Raw genomic sequence first — 11,940 nt, 5'->3', positions numbered from 1 at the left:
CAAGCTGTAGTTTCATAAAAACTATAACCTAAGTAGGGAGAACAAATTAGTTTTTTCTCACAAAATGTTGAAAAGAAAATCTGAAGCAGCACCTAGACATCAAAACCAAGTGCCATAATTAATAGTGGTATCTGCTATGGGGGAAAGAATGGGACATGAAGGGGCACACACGACCCACTTTCCATTTCTGACCTCTACAGTCACGGCCTCCTGTCTTACTGGAATGAAAACAACTGAAAATTGGCTCTGTTTAATATTAATGTTGTGTTACTTATCTATCTGATAATTGCCAAGTCACCAGTTTGGGAGGAATTATTTCAGGTGATTGATGTGTGTGGTATAAGCCAAACTTGCAATTTTCAGTTTGAGAAACATTTTTAAAAATTGTTCAACCAATATCTCTCCATCACTTTTTTAACACACCTTGAGTGATCAACTTTTTTAAATGCTGGGAAAATGTCGATAACTTTATACTTGTTGCTGCAGCATCTCAATGTCAAAGCCCACTTGAATGGGAAAAACCTGCAAAGTTTCAAAACTTAGCTTGTTCACTTTTGATTTGCAAATTTATTGTTTTCTCATATCAGAATTCTAGAGTTTCATTAATGTCAGGTAGAGCCAATAGATAAAAGCATAGAACTGACATGCACTTACCTGCTTTTCCTGGTTAGAGAATAATTGTTATGCCACAGATCAATTTCATATTCTCAAAAGAAACCCTTATTAGTATTGTTTTAAGATATATAGATGGTCTATAATCCCAATCCACAGAGATTCCCTGTTGATATAAATATATGCCACATAGAAAAATAGGAAAATGAAAGTGGTCTATCCTCCCACTTGGTTGTTTTCTTCAATAGTAAACATGTTTTAATGGTTTCAGAAAAAATAAAATTCAGAGGGACACGTTGATTTGTTTTTTAGCTACCTAAATATTAATACTATACATACTATCCTGTATTTTATTACACAGTCCTTTATTCTGAAAATATTAGGGATTGTCACAGAAAACAATTGTAGGAAATGCAGAATCCAGCTGGAACAAGGGACTCCCCTCAACTTTTATGGGGCGCATTTGTTTTCTTCTTTTCTCTGCTACTGTCTGCTCTATTTTCATGTTTTTTTCCTCTGTTGACCTACTTTCTCTTCTTAAGTCTACAGTATGGCAGAAAGTAGCTCCTCTAGTCACAGATTCTAAGAGCAATACCTAATCCCTGTTCAGATTCCTGATCGAAAATAATCGGACCACTTTTGCCCCAACCGTGACTTGGTTCTTCTGCCGTCACTCCCGGCTTGAAGTTCAATCAGCTGAGCGTCTCAGAGATGGAGGTCATGGAGAGTGGGGTCACCTGATTGTTATAAATAGATTTTTGTTAGATGGATAAAGGCGGAATCTTCTCCAATAAATCCACTTCTCTGTGCATAGTAGCTTTTCTTCTTGCGCTTCAATCCCTTTCTGTGAACGTGGCACTGCCTTCCAAGTGCCACTACTTCAAAACAAGTTTTCAGTATTAGGATATCTTTGTTTTTCTCTTGGTTGTTTTTAATCTTGTATTTATAAACTTAAAATTTTTCTTGAATATTCATCCTCAGGGTTGATTCTGTCCTGTATTCTTGATTTCTTAAGAATTTTCTTTTTCCTTCTATACTCACCACACCTGTAACACACACACACACTCACACACACACAAAACAACATTATCACCCTGCTTCCCAGACCAAAAGAATGACAAATCAAATGATAATTCAAGTATAGTTTAAGAAAGCTGTATGTCATTGATAAAAATGGGTGTGTGTGTAATCTAATTTTTAAAAAATCTTATTCTGCATTTTTTCCAACATTTAGACTCTGAAGTTCCTCTCCCACTAACTTTTAGTTTCTGCTAAATGAGAAGTAGATAATCAAACTATGGGTCAAAAATTATGTTGCAAAATTATAATAGAAAGAACCTATAAAAAAGAAAAGTGATTAATGATGGCGTGCATCTCTACTTCTGGCAAAAGTCCTTGAAGAACAAATCTGACCCTGGGATTCTGAGTCCTTTGAATAGTGACAGCAGTGACATACAGTTTGTGACTTGATCAGTTGTATCTCTAGGAAACACAGTATTAAAGAAAGGATATGAGCCATGACATGGCAGTAAGTCACTGCAGCCTGAGGCTGAAGCTTCAATATGTAAATCTGTAAACTCTTTAATATGTCTAGGTAATAAAACTGGAATTATACACAAAACAATCATTTGGAGTGGCCATTTTCGGACAGCTGAAGGACACTAAAGTGTGTTTGAATTTGAAGCATATGCCTTGCACTGATTTTGGTGAATTGAAATTGTCAGTAATTCATTTTGTAATAGATTGTTCAAATAGTTTTCCTAAAGGTTTCAGACATCAAATTTTTGTATGAATTTCTCTTAGCCAGGAAACTTTTTTTTTTCTTTTGATGAGAAAGCTTTGCTCTGAGCTAACATCTGTTGCCAATCTTTCCCTTTTTTTTTTTTTGGCTTGAGGAGGATTAGCCCTGAGCTAACATCTGTGCCAATCTTCCTCTATTTTGGATGTAGGTCACAACCACAGCATAGATTGATGAGGGGCATAGGTTTGCACCAGGGATCTGAATCCACAAACCAGGGCCTCCAAAGTGGAGTGCACCAGACTTAACCACTACACCGTGGGGCCAGCCCTTCTGTTTTTCTTTAATTGAGCTCTAATTGACATATAACATTATGTAAGTTTAAGGAGTGCAAAGTGTTGATTTGATCATTTCTACATGGCAATATAATTACTGCCCTAGCATTAGCTAACATCTCCATCACACAGGCAACTATCAATATTATTACATGATGATGACCTGAGGTCCCTGACTCGAACTCCAGGCGTGGCAGGACAGAGGAGAACGGTGCAGCTGTCCATGCTCTCCATGCCACCTTCAAAGGTGCTGCTCTCTGGAACTGTCATGCAGCCTCAGAAGAAGAAACCTAGGGAATAGACAAAACCAATTGATTTCCAAATTAAAATGGACAACTGACCAGCCCTGCAATAGGAGTGCAAATTGTAGAAGTGATTTTAATTAAATAGCTTCATAAGTTTGCATATATTCTTCTACATCTGACTGTTAGATGATTTAAAAATACAGAATCTAGTGTAAATATTTCTAAGTTTGTATGTGTAGATATTTCTAAATTTTATTTGGTACACCATTTATGTATTCTATCAGCAATTAAGGATAATTTTTGTCTTCTCGGGTTCTTTTTCTTTCATTTTTCATAAATTAAAAAAAATAACTTCTACTAAGCAGTTGGGTTAAAAGACTAGAAAGACATTGTCCCTAATTTCAAAGAACAAACATTTTTGTAGGGTAGACTAATATTTATATACATATGTTCAAGTAAGGAAATACTCCATTAGTAGTATTCACCAGGTTATAGCATGGACACTAACCATTATGAGTGGAAATGCTGGTTCTAGAGTGGAGTGAAGAATTGAGAAATATAATGTAATTTACCAAGTGTCCGTTCTTAATTGGGACTCCAACACTGTGAGAAACTGTTATGCTTTCCTATATATTTCTTTCCCATTCTCACAGCTACTATTTCAAGCCTTCTCTACACTGCTAACACCTCTTACCACACACTATTTCCTGCGTCTGTTTCAGTAGTCAACCCTCCTCTTCTTTCCCTGGGTGGGGTTGAGGGGGAGATTATTTCAATCTCTTACCTCCAATCTGAAAGTTTATCTAAATCTGCACTATCTAATCTAAATCAATCCAACAAAAGAATATAATAATTTTAAATATCTATGAACCCAGCAAAGGGGCACCTAAATACATAAAGCAATTATTAACAGGCGTAAAAGGAGAGATAGAGAGTAACACAATATAGTAGGAGACTTTAACATTCCACTTACACCAGCAGATAGATCATCCAAACAGAAGATCAATAAGGAAACATTGGGGTTAAATGACACATTAAACCAGATGGACTTAGTAGGTATATATAGAACATTCCATCCAAAAACTGTAGAATATACATCCTTTTCAAATGCACATGGAACACTCTCCAGTATTGATCACATATTAGGCCACAAAACAAGTCTCAATAAATTTAAGAAGATTGAAATAACACCAAGCATCTTTCCTGACCACCAAGGTATGAAACTAGAAATCAACTACAGGAGGAAAATCAGGAAAGCCACAAAAATGTGAAGATTAAACAAAATGCTGCTAAACAATGATTGGGTCAATGAAGAAATCAAAGGAGAGATCAAAAACTACCTGGAGACGAATGAAAAGGAAAATACAAGATGCCATAATCTATGGGACACAGCAAAAGCAATTCTAAGAGGGAAGTTTAAAGCAATTCAGGCCTACCTCAACAAACAAGAAAAATCCCAAATAAACAATCTAACAGTGCATCTAAAGGAACAGGAAAAAGAAAAACAAACAAAGCCTCAAATCAGCAGAAGGAAAGAGATAATAAAAATCAGAGAAGAAATAAATAAAATAGAGACTAAAGAACAATAGAAAAAATTAATGAAATCAAGAGCTGGTTCTTTGAAAATATAAACAAAATTGACAAATCTTTAGCTAGACTCACCACAGGAAAAAAGAGAGAAGGCTCAAATAAAATCAGAAATGAAAGAAGAGAAATTACAATGGACACCTCAGAAATACAAAAGATTATGAGAGAATTCTATGAAAAGCTATATGCCAACAAATTGGATAATCTAGAAGAAATGGATAAGTTCTTAGAATCACACAAACTTCAAAAACTGGATCAAAAAGAAGTAGAGAATTTGAATAGACCAGTCACCAGTAAGGAAACCAAAACAGTAATCAAAAACCTCCCCAAAAATAAAAAGTCCAGGACCAGAGGCTTCCCTGGTGAATTCTACCAAACATTTTTCAAAGAAGACTTAGCACCTATCTTTCTCAAACTCTTCCAAAAAATTGAAGCCATTCTGTGAAGCCAACATTATCCCGATACCAAAACCAGACAAGGACAACACAAAAAAAGAAAATTACAGGCCAATGTGAACATCAATGCAGACATCCTCAAAAAAATACTAGCAAATCAAATACAATAATATATTAAAAAGATCATACATCATGATCAAGTGCGATTTATTCCAGGGATGCAGGGATGGTTCAACATCCACAAATCAATCAATGTGATAGACCTCATTAACAGAATGAAGAATAAAAATCACCATTTTACTTTCTAATCTGACACAAATAAGACATCAGCTCTCTAGCGGGGTTTTGAAACCATGTTACTTCTCGCCTCCTCTGAAATCTTGGCCTATCGGTTGTTCCCTCTCTCTGTTACATTTCCAGCTTCTCTTTTTACTAATTTCTTCCAAGCAATGCTACATATAAAGTACTTGTCTATGTTCTTGATATGTTTCTGCTAATTTAATACTCAAAACAATCTTATGAGGTAGGTACTATCATTATGAAACAGGTGCATCAACAATTCCATTTTATAGAGGAGATGATTAGGGCTCAGAAATGTTAAGTAACTTGTTCATTAATTAAAAATCAACAATATTCATGTTAATGTATAAATAGAGTTTCCTCCCATCACACTCTCAGTGGTGGATTTTGTATCTCAAATTCCTTCCAAGCCACTCTCTTCAAAAGAGAAGGAGAGAGAGAGAGGGAATGAGAATAAGTAAGTTGTTCTGGGATAAAACTCTTAAAGTATTCAGGATAAAATACAAAAAAAAATAATAAGGAAAAGGGACTCATCCTAGTAGATATGAAAAAAATAGCATACACATTTAACAATTAAAAGTCAGGGAGAAGAAATACATTGTCTAAACAATTCTGTAGAACATGGTTATTAAAAACTGAACAAATAGTAAATGGAGATTTAGTATATGATGTATATAGCACTAAAATTATTGGAGAATGAATTCATACTCAATACATATTGAAATCTTAGGCTAAAATTTGAAAAAATTGAATAAAATATATTTATGTGTAAATATATACTTACACATAGTGTTTAATATGTAACCCAAAATATATACTAAAATCAATTAAGAAAAATTAAATTCAAACACAATTAAAATTTTAAATTTTAAATTTCAATAAAATTTGTGGCTTTTTAAAAAATTGATGTATGGAGGAACTTTCTAAGCCTGATATCAAAGCCAGAAATCATAAAAACAATAAATTTAACTGCAAAAGACAATATGGAAGTGTATATATGAGGAAACATCTTTTCACTTAAAACTCACCTAAATACTTCATGAAAATTAGAAATATCTTTTTCAATGCTTAGCCAATCTTGTGAAAAAAGGAATCTAGATTCCAGGGGCTGAAACCACGGAAGGCACTGAAAAAGAATGTTAAGCTGAAGTTGGATTTTGCTGGTCTCAATGACACAAAGGCTTATGTTTTAAAGGATATTAATTAACAAAACTTTGAGCACTATAGGGAAAACGATTTGAACTGATATCCTTTTAAACCTGGGGCTCCTTAGAGCAAGAATCCCAGTAAACAGTGGGCTGAGGCAGAAAAGACAGAGCACATGAAAGTGTGTATGTCTCCATACAGGTTCAGGGGGAAAGTCTCTTGAGATGATTGTAGCCACCCACCTACCTTTCCACAGTGTGTGTAAATGCTAGATGTAAACAGTGTTGTCTGGGAAACTTCCAGTTGAGGAAATAAAGACGTTCCACATGGCATCAGCCTGGCAAAAGCAAGAGGAAATTGTTTGCATACATGCCAAGATAACTCACTTTTCACAAGGTTCTCAAGAAAAAAAGAAATCCGGTTGAACATGAGTTCACAGTAAAAAACTAAAACATATGAGAGAATAACAAACAGCAGACAATAGCTCCAAAGAGTTCAGATATGGAATTACTAAAATATTATAAGTAGAATTAAGTTTTTAAATAAACCTTATTTTAGGCAATTGTAATTTATAGAAAAATTGTGAAAATAGTATGGACAGTTCTATATTATCAATATATCCTGTACCTAGGTTCCCTATTGTTAACATCTTTAATTAGTGTGGTATGTTTCTTAGAATTATCAGATTATTACTGACACATTTCTATTAACTGAAGTTCATAGTTTATTAAGATTTCCTTAGCTTTTATGTCATGTCCTTTTCCTATTCCAGGATCCTGCTTACACACCATATTACATTGATTAGCCATGTCTCTTTAGGCTTCTCTTGGCTTAGTAAATTAGGGATAGTAATAGAAGAAAACTGCCACAGCGTGACAATAAACATTTCCAAAAAACCTACAGTTAACATTATACTTAAAACTGAGACATTGGGCCATTGTCTACTGTGAATGTTGTTGCTATGAACATTTGAGCACAAATTTTTGTTTTGTTTTGTTTTGAGAATCAAGTTTTCCAATTTTGGGGGTGTACACCCAGAAGTGAATAGCTGGGTCATACAGTAATTCTATGTTTAACTCAGTGAGGAATCAGCAAACTGTTCAGCATCACCTGCACCATTTTACATTCCCACCAGCATTGAATGAGGGTTCCGACTTCTCCACATCCTTCCAAACACTTGTTACTTTTCACGTTGTTGTTATTGTTATTATTATTGTTATTATTACAGCCTTCCTAGTGGGTGTTAAGTGATATCGCCCTGTGGTTTGGATTTGTATCTCAGTAATGGCTAATGATGTTGAGCATCTTTCCATGTGCCTCTTGACCATTGTAAATCTTCTATGGTGAAATATCTATCCAAGTCTTTTACCAATTTTTCACTTGGGTCATCTTTCTTTTTGTTATTGAATTGTAAGAGTTCTTAACATATTCGGAATACTTGACTCTTAACAAATATGTGATTTGCAAATATTTGCTATTATACTATGGGTTGTCTTTTTCTTTCATGATGGTATTTTCTGGTGTACAAAATATTTTAATTTTGAAGGAGTTCAATTTATTAATCTTTTCCTTTTTTTGCTGGTGCTTTTGGTGTCTGTATAAGAATCCATTGCCAAATCCAAAGTCATAGAGATTTACTCCCATATTTTCTTGTAAGATTTTTATAGTTTTAGTTCTGAAATTTATGTCTTTAATCCATTTTGGATTCATCTTTGTGTGTGGTATATGGTAAGGGTCTAATTGCATTCTTTGTGTATAGATATCTAGTTGTCCCAGAACAATTTGTTGGAGAGACCATTTTTTCCACATTAAATTGTCATGGCTCCCTTGTTGAAAATCAGTTGACCATGAATACCTCTTTTATTTCTGGACTCTCAAGTACGTTTAATTTATCTATCTGTCTACCCTTATGCCGGTACCACACTGTCTTGATTACTGCAGCCTCGTAAGTAAGTTTTAGTTGTCCAGGGTTAAATCCCACTTGGTCATGGTGCGTAATCTTTTTAATATACTGCTGGATTCATTTTGCCAGCATCCTTTGGAGGATATTTTTACCTATATTCATAAGGGACACAGTTCTAAACACAGTTCTAAAACAGCTGATTCTGGAGCTGGCCCGGTGGCACAGCGGTTAAGTGCACACGTTCTGCTTCGGCGGCCCAGGGTTTGCTGGTTTGGATCCCAGGTGTGGAAATGGCACTGCTTGGCAAGCCATGCTGTGGTAGGCATCCCACATATAAAGTAGAGGAAGATGGGCATGGATATTAGCTCAGGGCCAGTCTTCCTCAGCAAAAACAACGAGGAGGATTGGCACTAGATGTTATCTCAGGGCTAATCTTCCTCAAAAAATAAAAATAAAAAAAATAAAACAGCTGATTCTGAAATTTTCTGCCACCTTATTTGTTACTTTTGGGGACTGAAAATTTTTGAAATTCTCTACCCTGCCATTTTTGTTAATGTCCTCCCTCACATTTGAAGCATATTTTTCCTGAATATAGATTTCTATGTTGATTTTTTTCCCCAAGCACTTTAAATATTTCACTCCACTCACTTTTTTGTTTGCATGATTTCAGATAGGTCTCCAGTAATTCTTATCCTTGTTGCTCTACAGATAAGGTATCCCCCTGCCCTTCATGTACATGCACGTCTTTCAAGATTTTCTCTTTGTCTTTGGTTTTCTGCTGTTGGGACATAATATGCCTAGGTATAGATTTTTGGCATTTGTCCTGCTTGGTGTTTTCTGAGCTTCCTGGATCTGTAGCTTGGTGTCATCAGTAATTTTGGAAAATTCTTGATCATTATTCCTTCAAGTATATCGTCTCTCCTTTTCCTTTTGCTATTCCATTCATGCATGCATCACACCTTTTGAAATTGCCCAATAGTTCTTAGCTGTCCTGTTCTTTTTTTTCCCTCTAGTGTTCTTATTTGTATATCCCTTCTTGACTATGGCTTCCCTAAGCACTCCTCCTCAGAGAGAGTCTGTGTTGTGCTGCTCTTCCAACAGTAATCCACTGTTAGTGTCCTGGAGTCCCATTCATCTGGTTGTAAGGTATTGAGGAGGCGGAATCTTCTATGATCTATGATTAAATCTGTCTCGTAATGGGCCTGTCTCCCTGGATTTCAACCTTCACAAGGTTTATTAGCTTTTTTCACATATTAAGTGAGTCAGGAAATCTAGAGAGGGCTGTAGTTGGGTAAATGTCCTTCCTGAAAGTGGGGAAGACCCTGATAAAATCTTTTCCCCTGGGAAATATGACTGTTATGGGGAATGTTCTAGACATATTTCACAGTGGTTACTTCTTCCTCTGCACTTGCCAGAGCTATGAGGTGATTTTTCTTGGCTCTTCGACATGAGAACCTGATGGGATTCCATTAGGCGAAAGCCACAAAAGTGTGGGTCCCTCCTAAGTCTCCATCACCAGGAATTTCTTATTCTCACACTAGCCCATACTTAGCCTCCAGCAATTCATCGGTGTTACCATTTAGGCTTCTACCTGTTAATGGCTCCAGCAGGTACTGCTCCAGATAAGTAGATTGAAGCTAGGACTCTCTCTATTCACTCATCTCTCCAGATTTCAGGGTAGTAGTTTGCCCTACAATCTCTGTTCTCCAAAGCATCCAAGAAAAGTCATTGATTTTCAGTTTATTTAGCTTTTTTCTTTTTGTAAGGATGGGAGTGATGGCTTCTAAGATGTTTGTATGTTGGAGTTTACCTCAACATTTTGAAAGTACTAAAAGAGAGAATCAACATAGTCTTCACTAAGGAAAGAGAAAAAAATTTATGCTTATAAATAATATATACAAAAGTCACCCACATATTGGGCTATAAAGAAAGCCTCTTCAAATATCAAGGAATTGATATCAGTCAGATCATACTCATTGACAAAATTGCAATTACAATAGAAATCAATGATAAGAATAAATCTTAAAAATAGTCTTAAAATTGAAAAAATGCTTCTAAAAATCTATAATTCAAAGAAAACCTCATACTACAAATTAGAAAATAGTTAAAACTGATACAAAATGTTAAAGTATGTCAGATGAAGTAAAGTAATAGTTAGACTGGTGATTTATTATGTAATGAGTACTGAAATTAGTGAGTTAAGTATTTAAAGATTAAAAGATGTGTGCATACCACGTGTAAATCCAAATTTAAAAGAAAAATGATACACTATAAAATATTTGTAACATATGTGACAAATATAATAAATTCTTAAAACATTATAAAGAAAAATGCAAACAATGAAACAAACAAATAGGCAAAGGATATGAATAGGCAAAATAAAGAACATAAGTAAAATGTCCTAAATCCAGGAAGACTCTTTGTAGGAAGTACACCCTCAACTTGAGCCCTCACCTTAGGTGTAGGTTGTTAGTGGGTTTTGCTGATTTCCCCTATAATTATTCAGTGGAATGCTGTTCAACTTTCTTGGAAATGGAAGTATGACACCTTGGAGATGTCTTTAATATGATCCTATCTGTATTCTGTGCCATAGAAAATTCCTTGAAGTTACTGATATGGACTTGCTACCATACTCAGTTTTATTGCTAGTGTACTTTTTCCCTAAAGTCTATCTGTTTACTGAATTGTAGAGTTAATATAAAAATATTTATTTTTCTGATCTTAACCAAACAAGACTTGATTAAATTAACAGCTGTCTTTTCATTGGTATAAAGATTATGATTTGGTGTGCTTTTTCTAATTAATATGATACTCAATGACAAATATTTTGATTATGTTAATCAAATGTTAATTGATTCAGTTGAACAGTAGGCCCATTGGATATTCATTGATTGCTTTATTGTCCGTAGCAATGGAACTACAAAGAATATTTGGATTTTTATGCCATAAATTGTAATTATGATAATTATCCAGATAATTCAAACTCAACCAATCAGTAGTGTTTCTCTTTAAAGCAAGTCTCTCTTGTCAGTTCTGTATTTATGTTATGATACCTATAAAAGCCCTTTAAAATTTTGAAAAAATGCAAAAAACTTAATTGTCATTTCAATCATATAATGTCAAAAAGCTTAAAATGTGGTTTTTGCAGTTGACTACTTTAGCAGGCCCTTCTATGACATTCACTGAAAATTCTGACTTCTAATTTTCTATATAAATGTAATAATAGCAGTAATTACCACCTCAAGGTGCTTACAATTCAGCTCTATTTATTTTCAGATGAAGTTGCTGTGGAACCACAAAAGCAGTGTTTGTTAAAATTCCTCACTTTTCCTAAAGTTAAACGTCAGCAGTGTAATGACAATAGAATCAGGACTTCTTGATCTAAAATACTTTGATGTTATTATACAATTTTTTTACTCAAGAGAGAATTCACCATTTTTGATAGTCACAAAGGAAACAGCAGTAATGTTTACTGTTTACATACACAAGAGATTAAAATTAGTGGACTATAAATAGGAATTTTCCTACATTTTATTTTACTTTAACATTTACTGATAATTTACAAAGAACTCAACCCAAACAAAAAATCAGGAAGCCAAAAGAAAAATCCAGTCAATAGCATTAAAATTCACAGCTTATCAGACTGCACCCATGGAAGAGTTAACATCATAAATCCTTT

At 34.6% G+C, this 11,940-nt stretch overlaps 1 long non-coding RNA gene across 1 annotated transcript; it reads right to left on the bottom strand.

The window, feature by feature from the left end:
* Positions 1-956: 956 nt before the first annotated feature.
* LOC124233928 (uncharacterized) lies at positions 957-6,998 on the bottom strand. Its single transcript, XR_006887189.1, has 2 exons — positions 6,605-6,998; positions 957-2,975 (listed from the first exon to the last, which is right to left on the bottom strand). It is a non-coding gene; the product is annotated as an uncharacterized LOC124233928 (long non-coding RNA).
* Between the last annotated feature and the right edge of the window lie 4,942 nt (positions 6,999-11,940).

Source organism: Equus quagga, unplaced genomic scaffold, assembly GCF_021613505.1.
Source record: "Equus quagga isolate Etosha38 unplaced genomic scaffold, UCLA_HA_Equagga_1.0 478_RagTag, whole genome shotgun sequence".
Lineage (NCBI taxonomy): Eukaryota > Metazoa > Chordata > Mammalia > Perissodactyla > Equidae > Equus > Equus quagga.
The sequence above is the reverse complement of the archived record's forward strand: the minus strand, read 5'-3'. Positions and strand labels throughout refer to the sequence as shown.